Raw genomic sequence first — 15105 nt, 5'->3', positions numbered from 1 at the left:
CTGTCAAAAAGCACGTGGCTGTGTTTACAAATTCAAATTTCCCGCGGGTAGAGGAGCGAGCCCCTGGGAGCCCTGCGGTGGTGGCGGCGGCGGCAGAACTCTCCATTATATCTACTTATACGGTCCTATACGGTAATGCATTCTCACCACAGGCGTAATGTAATCCTCGGTAAAATTCTGATGCATTTTTACCGCTGGAAACCTCGATTTTAATACAAGAACGCTGATCACCTTTCTGAAATACGCTTTGGGGCGGCGAAATCAACGCTCTTCACTTCAACGCCACACAGCAACAACATACGGTTATAAGCATCTTTAGGGATTGTAGTAAGGATGTAAAGGAGAGAGCATATAAGTCTCTGGTAAGACCCCAACTAGAGTATAGTTCCAGTGTATGGGACCCCCACCAGGATTACTTGATTCGAGAACTGAAAAAAATCGCAAAGAAAAGCAGTTCGATTTGTTCTGGGTTATTTCTAACAAAAGAATGTGTATGTATTTTCAGTCTTCAGCCCTAAGGCTGGTTGGATCCTCAACAGCTCTGTCATCAGCTGTCATAGATGGCCTAGGCATCACTGAAGAGGCGTAGACTACTAGGGAAATGAGGAGTGAGCTAGTTTCCCGTTGCTTTTCTCACTGAGTCAGAAGTTGCTATTACATATCAGTATGCCAAGCCCACTGAAATGCATGCACCGACCGACCCTATGAGCAACATTTTCATACCATTCATAGCAGGGACTGGCTGTACAAGGAATGGCAATCCTAGCATCGCTCATACCTCAGTCACTTTCATATTGTCAAAGCCAAGGATAAAACAGAGACAGATCAATGAAAGTAACAAAATTGCTCTAGCCCATACCAGAAAATATAGTGCTCTGTAAACACTGGGTCCTGCCAGCAAAAGCATAAACAAAAGAATATCGTTGCGAAAATGTTGCAAGTTTTGGCTGGAAAGACTTAGGAGTAAGGAGACGAGCTGCTCGATAAAGAGGTGTGTTCCGAGCTGTCAGTGTCGAGATGGTGTGGAATGACAATACTAGACGAATAAGTTTGAGTGGCGCCTTTAAACGTAGGAAAGATCACAATATGCAGATAAAGTTGGAATTCAGGAGGACAAATTGGGAGAAATATTCGCTTATAGGAAGGAGAGTTAGGGATTGGAATAACTTTCCAAGGAGGATGTTCAATAAATTTCCATTTCCTCGCAATAATATAAGAAAATGCTGGGAAAACAACAGACAGGGAATCTGCCGCCTGGGCGACTGTCCTAAATGGAGATCAGTATTGATTGATTGATTGATTGATTGATTGATTGATTCCAAACCGGACGCCCGTCAAATGCACATTACACACGGCAACAGTGCCACCTGACCGCTCCCATGTCCTATTTGCTCATGTCCGATGTCCTGTGAATGTCTGGACTACGTTACCACTATTTTTTTAAGAGCCCTCGTATTTTTTATTTCCTTACTTTTATGATATTTTAATACCGACGATGAAGGAGCATCCGAGCCCATCGGGAGAAGCAAGGTCGTCGACCAGACCTGGACCAGCTTGTGGATAAGCTCGCCGTACAAGGCTCAGTTCATGCTGCAGAAAACATAGAAAGCCACCACCACCCCACCGAAAGCCAAACGGGCTGTAATATTCACTTTCCGAAAAACAAACAATATTCAGCGCAACAATTACCACCACAGGCAACAACAACAACAAAGAAAAGGACAACAAAAGCGTGGTTTGAATATTCATAATCCGAAGAAGACTACGGCATTGTGCCTCTCGAGTCGGAATATGAGTGGGGAAATAAAAGTGAGGATGAAGAAGAAGTGGAGTGTGCCTATTGTTCAGCCCTTTTCTCGGACGACCGACCGGGAGAACTTGCACAAGGCGCGCAGGTACTGTAGTGTGTGGAGAGGGCACACACTGCTTGCGCAAATGACACTTCAGCCAGATTCCTCTTCGAAATGTATGTGCGGAAAGAAGAAGTGGACGAAGAGAAAGAAGGAAGCTCAAACACTAAGGGCATTCATTTAAATTTTGTCAGGTTTTGAACCCAGATTGTTGGGTCTGTATATCCATCGATCCTTTAAATAGATGCGTTAATCTCTTCAAATGTCTGCAGTTATAGTTATTTCCGTATTTACCGTTGAAGTCCATCCCATATCAGGCACCATTCCATACGGACGTGGTTGTTGTGGGAATAAATCAAGGATCTGTATTGGGCCCCCTATTTTCTCTTTGTATATAAATGGCATGGCTACCAGTTTAAAACGCTGTAAATACTCCTTGTACGTAGATAACTTACAGATATACAGCGAACACCTACGCTCAGAAACACTTCATATGAATGAAGACTTGATGACCACAGATGTATGGGCCAAAATTACGGAGTAAAATTAAACACATCAACTTTCCAGGTAATAATTATTGGTTACCCTAAATTTGTTTGCGAACAAAATTGAACAGCGTTACCACAATTGTCCATGAATGGCGTTCACACACAGTCCAGCCAAAATGTCAGGAACCTTGGTATAAGATTTGACGAGCATCTGTCCTGGTCTGCCCGCACTCTATCTGTGTGCAGAAAAATATACGGAAATCTACATTGTCTCAGTAGATTTCAATTTACTTTCCCTTTTAAGCTACTGGTACAGAAAATTCTTGCTGAATCACTTGCAGTACCTCATTTCGATTATCGTGATATACCTTAGAACAACCCAGGAGTAGAATGTGGTAGGAATTTGCAGAGTCTTCAGAATGCTTGCGAGAAACTTATCTTTGGCCTTCGTTACGCTGACCATACCACACCTTCCTGCACGCGATTCGGGTGGTTTCGTCTGCAAGAGTAGACACACACTTAATACTCTTTGCGTTTTGCACAACTTTCTTAAAACTTCTCAACCTGGCTATCTCCGTGGTCGCATCAAACTCCTCTCCAAAGACCTTAACAAAAATACCCGATCTTGCAGCACTATGTCTTCATGCCTTCCTGTACACTGAACGACAATCTATACGAAATCATTCACCGTTACCGCAACCCGACAATGTAATTCCCTGCCAGTGGACGTCAGAAGCATGTCCAGCAGCTCAGCTTTTAAACATGCCTGTGTCGAAATATTAGGTAAACATGCATGAATCATCTAGTTGCGACCTCAAAACACTCCCTCCTAATACCTCCTCATCTTTATTTCCCTCTTTTCTTCACAGATCCTTTTCTTCCGTGTCCGCCTTTGTGGTGTAGTGGTTAGTGTTATTACCTGGCAACCCCGGAGGTCCGGGTTTGATTCCCTGCTCTGCCACGAAATTTGAAAAGTGGTAGGCTACGTGGGTTGGAACCGGGTCCACTCAGCCTCGAGACGTCAACTGAGTAGAGAGGGGGTGGTTCGATTCCCACCTCAGCCACCTTCAAAGTGGTTTTCTGTGCTTTCCCACTTCGCCTCCAGGCAAATGCCGGGATGGTACCTAACTTACGGACTATCCCTTCCAAACTTCCCACTCCCCACAAAACCCCTGTTCTGGATAGCAGGTGAGGCCACCCGGGCAGAAAGAATCTATACTATTCATAGACACAGATCCGTGATTATTCTTGAATGTGTTAAATAAACAAGAAAGGTACCCCATATTAGACTCCTTCCTCCTATCAGTAAGCATTCTCGCTACTTCCAAGTCTCTTATTTCCCATCCGTGATTAACAAGCTATCGCCCCCTGATAGCAATATCGCTATGGAAAGAGAGCGATGTAAAGTTCTGTCCGAGAACTGACGTCCATTGAGCTATCACTGAGCTCATTGCATTGGCTTTGCTGCAACTTGATTAAATATTTTCTTCGCCTACTACCGTTGTGGGCGAACACACATTTAAAATATTAGAAATGATACACCTGTTAAATTTCGCTATTCACGACCTGGAACACAATACTCATTGGTTACTACCGTACTAATATTACTGTGGTTTAAGCCAGCAAAAGTAAGACTTTAGTAGAACATTATTTTCTATTTGCACGGATTCCACATGTCACGTAATATTTCTTCTTCTACCGCTTTCCCCAGACCGGTGGGGGTTGCGGGAGCGACCTGTACCTCATATGTGGATTTGGCCCTGTTTTTTAGCCAGGTACCTTTCCTGACGCCAACCCTATGCACAGTGATGTAATCACGATTGTGATAATAATAATTAGAGCCCGGATGTTTAGGTTAGAATGCACGGTCACAAGTATGGTCTATTATGCACAACGGTTATGGTATGAGTTTTGCATAAATATTAGGCGTACGGTCCATCAGAAGTCCCTAGAATGTATGTTACTCTCTCTACATAATGGAAGAACGACACCTAATAAGCAAATTAGTTTGCATCCTAAATAATAATAATAATAATAATAATTTCCGCCTCTGTGGTGCAGTGGTTAGTGTGATTATCTGCCACCCTCGGAGGCCTGGGTTCGATTCCCGGCTCTGCTACGAAATTTGAAAAGTGGTACGAGGGCTGGAACGGGGTCCACTCAGCCTCGGGAGGTCAAATGAGTAGAGGTGAGTTCAATTCCCACCTCAGCCATACTGGAAGTAGTTTTCCGTGGTTTGCCACGTCTCTTCGAGGCAAATGCCGGGATGGTACCTAACTTAAGGCCACAGCCGCTTCCTTCCCTCTTCCTTACCCATCCCTTAAAATCATCCCATTCCCCCCGCAGGGCTCCTGTTTAGTATTGCAGGTGAGGCCGCCTGGGCGAGGTACTGGTCATTCTCCCCAGTTGTATCCCCGACCCAGAGTCTGAAGCTCTCGAACACTGTTCTTGAGGTGGTAGATGTGGGATCGCTCGCTGAGTCCGAGCGAAAAGCCAACCTTGGAGAGTAAACAGATTAAGAAGAAGATAATAATAATAATAATAATAATAATAATAATAATAATAATAATAATAATAATAATAATAATAATAATGTAATTTATTCTACGTCCCATCACTAACTACTCCTTTACGGTTTATGGAAACGCCGAGGTGCCATGATTTTTCACACTTTCAAGTACCACCGGATGGACCCAGGATCGAACCTGCCGACTTGATCTCAGAAAGTTAGTGCCTTAACTGCCTGAGACACTCAGCCCGGCAATATACGTCACGTTAGTTCTTACTGAATGTTATCAATCACGGAAATGCTAATGCCCTTTCTAGCTACTGACGTCTTTGCAATCGAGGCGATTTATGTATTTGCTATTTCGTCAGATCTACGAGGTATTCGTATAATGTAATGCCTGACACATCAGAATTTATAACAGCTGAGTGCATGCAATATGGGACGTGCCTTAAAACCATTAACATTGTTTATCAGTTGCTGGCAAGGGAGCTTAACCATACCTTTAAATCCTGGTGACTTGCATTCACTCAGGACATGTATAGAAAATATGGTGAGAGTGATGTCTGTTTTAAGGGAGTGTACAACTGGGCGACCGTTCCTAAATGTACGGAAAGATACTTACTACTACCCAACATCATCTTCTTCCGCTTTTTTTTTTTTCATTCTTTGGAATGCTGTGTTCACTATTGCGTGTTCCTGGAATTGATTGTGTGGCATGTTGTCTGATTGTAGAGAGGAGAGTCATTTCAAATATTTAGGATACTCATTCTCCCAGGATGGTAGTAGGCCTATAAGTCAGATTCAATCAATAAGCAGCAAGACTAAATCCGTATCTTTAATTAATCATTATTAGCATTGGAGGTACTTACTAGACTGTAACTGCATCATAGAGTCTAGAATACCTTCCATAAGCACGTTCTTACTACAAGCTACATCCGACTCGTTGACCGAATGGTCAGCGTACTGGCCTTCGTTTCAGAGGGCTCCAGTTTCGATTCCCGGCCGGGTCGGGAATTTCACCTTCATTGATTAATTCCAATTGCCCGGGGGTTGGGTGTTTGTGCTGTCCCCAACATCCCTGCAACTCTACACACCACACATAACACTATCTTCCACAACAATGACACGCAGTTACCTACACACGGCAGATGCCGCCCACCCTCATCGGAGGGTCTGTCGTACAAGGGCTGCACCAAGGCCGCACTAGATAGACAGGCCACAAGGCTCGGACCGTGACGTCACGCTAGTGGCTGGCGTTCAGCATGGCAGTGTAGGGCCCGCTCTCACTTTCACCATGATATTGTTCATTTATTCAACCTTAACGATAAAATTGAACACTCTTTCAATTGTGGCTTTACTTAGGCTTGTATACTACACGAGTTTTATGCGGGGAGAAAACTGGAAGGGCAGTACATGTACATTTCTTTACGTAAAATTATGATGACATCTGTCACTTGTAACTCAACACGGTATCTTTAAAAGATTAGAACGCATAATACGTATACAAAAAGTTTTAATGTTACTAGGAAAATGCATGATGGCAATTCACAACAAAAGTCTGAAACCTTTCTTAGAAATTAAGCTGCAACTTAAAACTTACCTAAGAATTCCTAAGGTTTCAGTTTGTACATTTTTATTTTCCTGAGGATTTCTTCTTCTCAGCGATGAGTTTATCTACGGTAACTTTTCTATTGTTATTCAATAATATATTACAAAAGATGTATATACATCTGTCAACGAAATGTTTAAAACTATTTATTTAATCATAGCATGTTTAAACATTTTCGTTTTCCAGAACATTGTTTACAAGCGAAGTCAGAATTTTCTCTGAGAATCCTCATGTAAAAACATTAGATTACAGGTTTACATTTTGTAGCTCTAAAAGAGTCTGGTACAACACCTTTTGGTACAGGGCAGGAGCAAGCGAAGGCCGTACTAGATAGACTCAGACATTTTTTTGTCTCACTCAGAGTTGTCAAAGTCAGGATAAGTTGTCAGCTTGATTAAGCCAGTTTTTTATTAATGACCAGTATCAAACAATTTTGTGTGTGTGTGTGTGTTTCGTCAAATGGATTTTGAAAAGTGGTTTGTAAGTTGCTTTTGCACAGCTTTTCAAACATTTTCCTGTAATTATTAGAAATTATGCATGCTACCTTATAAGCTATAGGACTATCTGTTAATACTTTAAAGACTTGCAAAGTTAGTTCTTCTAAGAAATGTCATATTAGGTTCTTACATGGAAACAAATCAACAACGTCTTTATTTTGTTAAAGACTGGATGACAACATAAAAGTTTGTGCAGTTGTAGCTAATGTAGTGTTATTTTCTCCGCTTTTACTACTAAAAGCAACTCCCTCTACCTTTCCTCCTAGCGGGCGATCTGGCCGTGCGGTTAGGGGCGTGCGGCTGTGAACGTGCATCGGGAGATAGTGGGTTCGAATCCCACTGTCGGCAGCCCTGAAGAAGGTTTTCCGTAGTTTCCCCATTTTCACACCAGGCAAATGCTGGGGCTGTACCTTAATTAAGGCCACGGCCGCTTCCCTCCAGCTGTTATGCCTCTCCTATCCCATCGTCGCCATAAGACCTATCTGTGTCGGTGCGACGTAAAGCCACTGGCAAAAACAAAAATAAAACCTTTCCTCCTTTATAGTTCAGCTCACGTTTTATGTAGACTCCATTCAACAAGTTACAAAATATTTCATGCTTCTTTAACAATTTTAGTTTCTTTTTTCAAGTAATTCCAATGTGAATCATCAATACCCGAATTTCCCGTGCCTAGTTTTGCAGTAAAAGACTGTGAATAACCAAGTGGGGCATTGTAAGAAACGTTGACTGTCTTATCTTCTTTTACGCCCCAGGAAATGCGAAAAATATTGAAGTGAACCATGTTATTAGAATACAGGAGTAAGATACTTTCTTTGCAAAGGCTATATTTAACTGTTCCTTAAAAAAAAAAATATCAGTAATGATACACTCATTAACTTCACTTTCAGTTTCATCGATTATTTTGTGTACAGATTATATTTTGTTGTGGACAGTCACTTTTGAGTTACGAGCAGGTCTAAACAGGAAGTTATAAATACTTTTCTAATTTGACCATTTTAATATCTTGCCCCCATCACCTAATGCACGTATATCAGGGTTATAACTCATGAAAATATCATGTTTAATGGCTTTAAAATCAAGAGCCTCGTTTAATGTTAAGGAAGTACCAATTTTCGGAATATTTTCCTCAGTCACATACATTTTGAAAATACAGACTTTGGCTGTTAAAGTTGACGGAAACGTTGTCCAAATCTAATTTGCGTTTAATACTGAAATTACCCTGAACGTCGTCGAAGTCCTTGATCCTGTCACATTCTTCCCCAGCTTTCTTTCTTTCCTTCCTCTTCCCGTTTTTCAATTTCTTCTTGTCTTTGAATAGGATTTTTGCTCGTTGTTGGAAGATTCTTTATACAGATAGGCAGGCACATTTTAAAACTTAGGAATAGCATCGTTTGAGAGTTTTAAATGGTTAGGTTTTACAGTTAAAAGAGACTCATCAGGTCTTTTAACGGAATCGTCCCTAATTACGAAACTTCGTCGAAGTGTTTTATGCACACAACTGAGCTTGCTGAAGGGATGAGTTCGGTTCGATGGATAGCTATGATCCACTTTTGTTTCCGAAACACGCCAGTAGGAAATTTAAACACTGAAATATTAGGCTGTTTTGAACTGTAGTTTATTCTACAACCAGGTATACAACACGACGTGGCCATAATTCACAATGTTCACACACGTTTAAATCATTCAACACCATCGATAGCCTCACTGCTGCGAAGTTCAGATCAGCTTATGTCACTGGCGAGAAGTGAAGCGGCTGGCGACTAGTGTGACGTAGCGCCCGAAGTGGAGGGGGAGCCTTATGGCCTGTATATCTAGTTGGCCTTGGCTGCACTCGGCTAGAAATAGCCACACGAAATTAATTATACTACAAGCTACATGAATATTATCCGTTTTCATATTTTAATTTCTTCTCCCACATTCGTCTTATAAAATCACACACTTTTGCTGTTCTCCCCTGTTGTCTTCCATTCTCTGTTTAATAAGTTAGCAATAGTGTAGAGTTGAGGATCATTTTCTACTTTATCTACCTAATTCCAATGTATATGACGTATTTCTCTTTCTTGTTTCCTTTCAGTCTTTTAGTAGGTAAGCCACTTCGGTATCTTCATTGCATAAAAGGCACCGATTTCCCCCAATTTTGTGTTATGGCTTTATTCTTTTATACTTCCATCAGCCACCAAATTATCATTCTCGTTTACCTTTTCGTTAACATTTCAATCCTACTTATTATTATTATTATTATTATTATTATTATTATTATTATTATTATTATTATTATTATTAATCTGCTTACCCTCCAGGGTTGGTTTTCCCTCGGACTCAGCGAGGGATCCCACCTCTACCGCCTCAAGGGTAGTGTCTTGGAGCGTGAGATATTGGGTCGGGGATACAACTGGGAAGGATGACCAGTAAATCGCCCAGGCGGCCTCACCTGCTATGCTGAAGAGGGGCTATGGTGGGGATGGGAAGATTGTAAGGGATAGACAAGGAAGAGGGAAGGAAGCGGCCGTGGCCTTATGTTAGGTACCATCCCGGCATTTGCCTGGAGGAGAAGTGGGAAACCACGGGAAACGACTTCCAAAATGGCTGAGGTCGGAATCGAACCCACCTCTACTTATTTGACCTACAGAAGCTGAGCGGACCCCGTTTCAGTCCTCGTACCACATTTTAAATTTCTGGAAGAGCTGGGAATCGAACCCGGGTCTCCGGGGTGGTAGCTAATCACACTAACCACTACACCACAGAGGCGGACATTTCAATCCTTACTGTCATATTTTCACTTATTTCACAAAATTCAGCAAGTGTTCTCTTGCTGTTACGGTCTGACCTTATTGTTTGTCTTTCAGTTATGACTTGTAGTAAAAACAGGTGAGTACAACGACAGCCGGGTATTCGGAATGAGGAGATAATGGCTAAATTTTCCGGCTCCATGGCTAAATGGTTAGCGCACTGACCTTTGGTCTAGAGGGCCCCGGTTTCGATCCCGGCCTGGTCGGCGATTTTAACCTTCATTGTTTAATTTCGATGGTTCGGGGCTGGGTGTTTGTGCCGTCTTAAGAAATAGAATTCGTCACAGGTAGGACCTTGTCCTCACAAACGCGCAGGTCGCCTATACGGAGTCAAATTGAAAGACCTGAATCCAGGCCTCTTCGGAGACCATACGCCATTAAAAATATGCTATATTATAAATGATCTCGATGAATGAAACTGTACACTTAAACCAACTTCGGTGTTTGAGTCATGTAAGGCGAATAGTGGAGGATAGGTTACTTCGGTGTTGGAGTCATGTAAGGCGAATGTAGGAGGATAGGTTACTTCGAATAATAATGGACTCAGTAATGCAGGGTAAGAGAAGTAGAGGGAGACCAAGGCAACGATGGTTAGACTATATTTTAACGGTGTAATGATCAGAGGTGAAGAACCGAACGAGGTGTTGGAGCTAGTTGTAGAATTCCGCAGGCAAATAGTTAATGCACATGCGACTGAATGTAGACAAGCATAACTGTTTGAAATGAAGATGTGTTCTTCTTCCTCTTTACGATAAGGCCTGATAGGGACCAAGTGTCAACTTCAGTTCATCCTTCCTTGTTTCTTCTACAGTTCTTTCCAGCATTCCTTCATCATTGCACCATGCTTTATTCTTCTCGGCTCAGACCACTTTGGATCAGGTTTCCTTTGTATTTTCTTCGGAATCCTTCCATTCTTAAAACCTTTCTTTTTTAAATCTATCATTCCGTAGTTTCATCTTCTGTATTTCTTTGTAAAACTTTCTTGACCACTGAATCCGCGATATGTGCTTTTGGACTTATGCCGTGTCAAGAAAATAAGGGAAAACACTTTATATTTCGCAGAGAACTTTTCTCCGCATTTTCAAAAGAAAACCTTCACCGTTTTCTTGACACAGCATAAGCCCAAAAGCCCATATCATGTCTACAAATACGGAACGTGAAAGCACCAACAATAATACTTGAATCCAGCTTGTTGTGGACTTTTTCTCCCAAAGGTACTTAAGTATCTATTTTGTCAATCTATTATCATCCATTCTACAAATGAGGTCGACTAAGCATCATGGAGACGAAGATGCTTAGGTGGACAACTGGCATCACTAGACTGGATCATATTTCAAACGATGATATTAGGAAACGCTTTGGCGTTGCACCAATCCAGAAGAAAATGCAGGAAAATGGTCTGCGCTGGTATGGGCATGTGTTGCGTGTAGACGAATATACATTGGCAAAGTCAGCGTATACATTGGAAGTCGCTGGAATGAGGCCCAAGGGACGACCAAGACAGCGATGGACCGATACAGTGTACAACGGCCTGAAACCTGTAAGACTACATCCAGACATGGCCCGAGACCGAATTAAATGGAGGCAACGTATCCACATTGCGGACCTTGCCACCAGGCGGGACAACCTTCATTATATAGATAAGTCAAAAAAGGCGATCCCCTTTATCTCATTGTTTCTGTTAAATTTTCTATGTTCTGGTATATAGAGGTGTGAATATTATTCGAATCAACACTATTGTTTGATTATTTCCGTTGTCGCGTTACTTATTACTACCTGCCCATAGAAAATGAACGTAAATCTTTTTGTGCTCTAGTGGGACTCTTTAACGCGTTGCTTGTCTGTTTCAAATAAATTATAGAAAAAAGTTATAGTTTCTTCAAATTATATCAGTGATGATGTATAGACAATTTAGACTCCTGTATCAATATTAAAGCCCAATGCTTAGGGTTTTTAATTCGTCTTTTAAGAATAATTACATAGAATGGAATCGTATGAAGTGGTTGTGTGATATTTTGCTTTATTTGAGTGCTGATATGATTCTCTGAGCTTTGGGCTATTTACTATCAAAACTTTCGGAAATGATGATGTACAATTGTCCACAGCCCGAACAGAAAGATATATAATCTCAACGTAATATTTTAAAAATTATGATTAATGCAGTATTTCACAAATTTTAGTCAGTCGCATTAGCATTTGACTGAAGGACAGGGAGTTCCATGGTACAGATTAGGACAAGTGAAGGGAAAGTTTAAAACTTAGGCAGTTTAACATTTTATCTTCTCCTTTGAGTCGAATAATTTTCACACCTCTACATTTCCTCATTACTTGTTAATCTCTATTGTTCTGTTGTTTCATCTGGACCTAAGATTTCTCTCAAGATTCTTCTTTCTATCTGAACTATAGTTCAAAACTAGACATTCATTTGTGTAAAGCTCACCTGGTCGAAAAAAATATTTCACCATCAGAATGTTGGCCGGCAGGGTAGGCTGCGTGCCAAAGCCTGGATTTAATTCCAAACCTCTCCGAACTGTTCATATGGAGTGAGTGCATATGACGCTTTTGATGGTCCGTCGGATGGAAACGTAAAGCTTTCAGGAGACCCCTTGGTGTTATTCGACAGGACTAGCCTACTGCACGTGCCAACACCGCGTTTTACCCTCTCCCTACCTGTTTATCATCATCATCCCACGTCCAGACGCGCAGGTCGCCTATGGGAGTCAAATTCAAGGACCTGCACCAAGCGAGCCGAACATTTCCTCGGACACTCCCGGCACTAAAAGCCACACTATAAATGGAAACACCACTGTATTGCAGTGCCTTAAATTAAGACATTTAGATAAATACTATCATATGTGCCCGCACTTCGCAAGGGGATTGGTAGTCGATTTCACGATTCTTAATGATTTTATGGGAAGTTACAAGCCTGTATTCAAAAGTTTTATACGGCGTATTAAACTGATATTCTTTTACGGAAGCACGTGGCAGTAACGTGAAGTACGATAAAGCTGAACGAAGTGGAGACAGAATGAGGTAGATCACAGAGTTTATTGAGCGATACAGTTCCTGGTCCGAAGTTGAGCCTAATTCTCCCTACTTCTCGGTTACATATTGTTGTTCATCTGAAACCGTGAGTGGCGCTGTAGCTGACGACTCATGAAGCCACTCGTTGACGATAACCTCCCTTACTGTCTGTTCTACCGAAAAGAGTGAAATGGCTCTTTATCACTTAACCCAACTTGAAATGACATAACAGCCTGTAAAGCAGTCCATTAATGATAAATCCCTTGTTATCCTCCTATAGAAAAGGTAAACTGTGGCACGCGGCTGTGAGCTTGCATCCGGGAGATAGTAGGTTCGAATCCCACTATCGGCAGCCCTGAAGATGGTTTTCCGTTGTTTCCCATTTTCATACCAGGAAAATGCTGGGGCTGTACCTTAATTAAGGCTACGACCGCTTCCTTCCCACTCCTAGGCCTTTCCTATCCCATCGTCGCCGTAACACCTATCTGAGTCGGTGCGACATAAAGTCCCTAGGAAAAAAAAGAAAATACTTTTTAGAAAATGATTTCCATTAAGGCTGGAAGTTTTCCATTAAGGCTGGTCATGTATATTTTGATGATGATGATGATGCTTTTTGTTTTAAGGGGTCTAACCTCGAAGGTCATCGGCCCCGATGTATATTTTATGTTTCGACTTCCTGTGAACCCACAAACCAATCCGGGATTTCGAAATAACATTGACCCTAATACCCACCGAAGGGCAGATAAAAAGTTTAGTAGAAATATATATAGCAGATTCCCAGTTATATGAACTCAACAAACGGACGAACAGACAAATCGACAAAAAGCTTTAAAAAAAGTTCGCTCGAACTTAGGATGAAAAACGGTCCGTTAATGATATCTCCGTTATTAATCCTCGTATCGAAATGATGCAAATGAGAAAAAAGTTTTAAAAATGATTTCCATTGTTGTTGTTGGGTATTCAGCCCGAAGGCTGGTTTGATCCTCCACAGTTCCGCTAACAGCTAGGCGTCACTGAAGAGGCATACTAGGGAAATGAGGAGTGAGGTAATTTCCCATTGCAGGTAAATTTCCATTAAGTTTAGTTGTGTAAATGTTGTGGGAGTACAAAATCACGTTTTCTGTTTTGTATTAATCAAGTTCAGTCAATTCAGGAATTTAGAAACAATATTGGCCGTAAAACCCACCCAAGGAGGTAGATTCTAAATATGAAGGGTGGTAGAAATATATCCAGTAGTTTTCAAAGTATATGAACTCAGATAAACAAATAGGCAAACAGACAGACATCAAAGCTAAAAATATATCAACATAGTCATTAGCACACCTAAAATAGATAACTGAATGAAAATTTCGCCAAAATAGTCAATGTACAGACACGCGGTCGTTACGATTTCATTTATATAGATTTCTCGTTGTACCTTCATTTGACCACTGCCGCCATACACGTTGTACCGTAGATGCCTGTCGGCCAACACGTGCAGCGACAGTCCTTAGAGATAATCCAGCCTCACAAAGCCTAATTATCCGAGCCCTCTCAAACGGCGACAGTTGTTGATAGCGTGCTCTTCTCTGTTGTCGAGGCAAGTTTGACTGGGAACACTACACTGCACAGACTGCAAGTCAACTACGCTCCACCAGAGTCCGTATACTGGAGTTGATTCCTCCGCGACCAATCACGTGGGGAGACCTGTAGCAACAATCCAATGAGTCTGAAACTTTGATCGTTTACATACCTACATGGCATCGTTCCACCGATCAGGACCTTGAAAATCAACACAAACGACCAATGCCTTCATGGTGTTGCAATTTCCATTTCCTTGAGAGTATTATCTGCTTTTGCTGGTGATACCTAGCGTTTGCAGTGCACTGTGTCTTCTAATATGGGTCAGAACAAATTTATTACTCACATTGACCTATCTCAGTCTTATCCTTGGCTTTCGCAGTACGAAAGTGACTCAGGCATGAGTGATGCTAGTAATGCCATTCCTTATATATATTTTTTGCTAGTTGTTTTACGTCGCACCGACACATTAATTAAGACCACGGGCGCTGCCTTTCCAATCCTAGCTCTTTCCCATTCTCACGTCACTGGAAACCTTCGATGTGTTAAGTTTCACGTTAAACAAGTAGCATAATAATAATAATAATAATAATAATAATAATAATAATAATAATAATACTGTTGTTTGAGTCATCAGTCCATAGACTGGTTTGATGCAGCACTCCATGCCACACTATCCTGTGCTAAACTTTCATTTCTACGTAACTACTGCATCCTACATCTGCACTAATCTGCTTGTTATATTCATACCTTGGTCTACCTCTGCCGTTCTTATCACC

This window comes from Anabrus simplex, chromosome 3 (genome assembly GCF_040414725.1).
Source record: "Anabrus simplex isolate iqAnaSimp1 chromosome 3, ASM4041472v1, whole genome shotgun sequence".
Classification (NCBI taxonomy): domain Eukaryota; kingdom Metazoa; phylum Arthropoda; class Insecta; order Orthoptera; family Tettigoniidae; genus Anabrus; species Anabrus simplex.
Note: the sequence above shows the minus strand (reverse complement) of the source record.